We start from the raw sequence: 2,500 nt of genomic DNA, 5'->3' as shown, positions 1-2,500 counted from the left end.
TATATGAGTGGATGGACAAAAACATGCGTGGCGAAGACAATTTTCTGCACGATGTGCACATAGCTCATTTCGTCGTCCCGGGCGAATGGAAAAACACAAAAATCTCGAGTATCTTTCTAGGTTTCTGTTATAAAAGGGCAGGCCAAAAGGTGACCGGTTGAGATGAGCATTTTAAGCATGCAAGCACTTAATTGCAACTTTTCCTACAAAAACTAGGTACGTACACGTAGATTGTATCAACATGGACATCCATGATTGCGTACGCCCGGGCTGCGCCCTCCGTGTTGTACTTTCCCTGATTGGTACACAATTTTGGTGCAAGTGTACCAACATCGACATCTATGAACGCGTACGCTCGAGCTGCACCCTCCGTCTTGTACTTTCCCTGATCGGTACACAGTTTTGGTGCACGGCTATCCCGAAAGGCAACTTGTACCAACATCGACATCCATGAACGCGTACGTAGCGTACTTTCCCTGATCGGTACACAATGTTGGTGCACGGCATAGGAAATGGGCTTAAAATGGTCAAACTCAATCCATTTCCACTAAAGATAGTCAATAACAGCTGTGCCGATGAAGTAGGGCACGATGCAAGTCAATGTTATTTAATGAATTACATGTTCACCATACATTTCAGTACAAAATTGCTCGGTCAGACCTACAAAGTGCTATATCTCGAATACTAAACGTCGCAGATGGGTGTCGTAGAACAATTTTAAGTTCGTCTAACGATTCTACATCCGATTCTGGATAGTGGTTTTTCGACCACTTTTCAACATTTTGTGACACCCCGAACCTAGGGGCAGCTCCCTAGCTTTTTTCAAAAATGTGCACCGAACGGGCCAGAGAGCTCGAGTAGTCGAAAATTTTTTTTTTTGCTAAAACCCCTCAAAACGTGTCAGGAACGCACCCTAGATGATGAAAAGTGCAACCAGAATGTCAATCGACAACATGCCCGGGGGTACAAATTTGCTCTACGCGTCCCTAGGTAGGGTACTTTTTCATACAAACATCAAAGTGTACGGTGCACACAGTGCGCGGAACAAAAATTGCTCGGTCAGACCTAGGACGGGCCATATCTCGAATACTAAACGTCGCAGATGGGTGTCGTAGAACAATTTTAAGTTCGTCTAACGATTCTACATCCGATTCTGGATAGTGGTTTTTCGACCACTTTTCAACATTTTGTGACACCCCGAACCTAGGGGCAGCTCCCTAGCTTTTTTCAAAAATGTGCACCGAACGGGCCAGAGAGCTCGAGTAGTCGAAAATTTTTTTTTTGCTAAAACCCCTCAAAACGTGTCAGGAACGCACCCTAGATGATGAAAAGTGCAACCAGAACGTCAATCGACAACATGCCCGGGGGTACAAATTTGCTCTACGCGTCCCTAGGTAGGGTACTTTTTCATACAAACATCAAAGTGTACGGTGCACAAAGTGCGCGGAACAAAAATTGCTCGGTCAGACCTAGGACGGGCCATATCTCGAATACTAAACGTCGCAGATGGGTGTCGTAGAACAATTTTAAGTTCGTCTAACGATTCTACATCCGATTCTGGATAGTGGTTTTTCGACCACTTTTCAACATTTTGTGACACCCCGAACCTAGGGGCAGCTCCCTAGCTTTTTTCAAAAATGTGCACCGAACGGGCCAGAGAGCTCGAGTAGTCGAAAAATTTTTTTTTGCTAAAACCCCTAAAAACGTGTCAGGAACGCACCCTAGATGATGAAAAGTGCAACCAGAATGTCAATCGACAACATTCCCGGGGGTACAAATTTGCTCTACGCGTCCCTAGGTAGGGTACTTTTTCATACAAACATCAAAGTGTACGGTGCACACAGTGCGCGGAACAAAAATTGCTCGGTCAGACCTAGGACGGGCCATATCTCGAATACTAAACGTCGCAGATGGGTGTCGTAGAACAATTTTAAGTTCGTCTAACGATTCTACATCCGATTCTGGATAGTGGTTTTTCGACCACTTTTCAACATTTTGTGACACCCCGAACCTAGGGGCAGCTCCCTAGCTTTTTTCAAAAATGTGCACCGAACGGGCCAGAGAGCTCGAGTAGTCGAAAATTTTTTTTTTGCTAAAACCCCTCAAAACGTGTCAGGAACGCACCCTAGATGATGAAAAGTGCAACCAGAACGTCAATCGACAACATGCCCGGGGGTACAAATTTGCTCTACGCGTCCCTAGGTAGGGTACTTTTTCATACAAACATCAAAGTGTACGGTGCACAAAGTGCGCGGAACAAAAATTGCTCGGTCAGACCTAGGACGGGCCATATCTCGAATACTAAACGTCGCAGATGGGTTTGCTCTACGCGTCCCTAGGTAGGGTACTTTTTCATACAAACATCAAAGTGTACGGTGCACAAAGTGCGCGGAACAAAAATTGCTCGGTCAGACCTAGGACGGGCCATATCTCGAATACTAAACGTCGCAGATGGGTGTCGTAGAACAATTTTAAGTTACGTCTAACGATTCTACATCCG

This window comes from Anopheles coluzzii, assembly GCF_943734685.1.
Source record: "Anopheles coluzzii chromosome X unlocalized genomic scaffold, AcolN3 X_unloc_109, whole genome shotgun sequence".
NCBI classification, from domain to species: Eukaryota; Metazoa; Arthropoda; class Insecta; order Diptera; family Culicidae; genus Anopheles; species Anopheles coluzzii.
Note: the sequence above shows the minus strand (reverse complement) of the source record.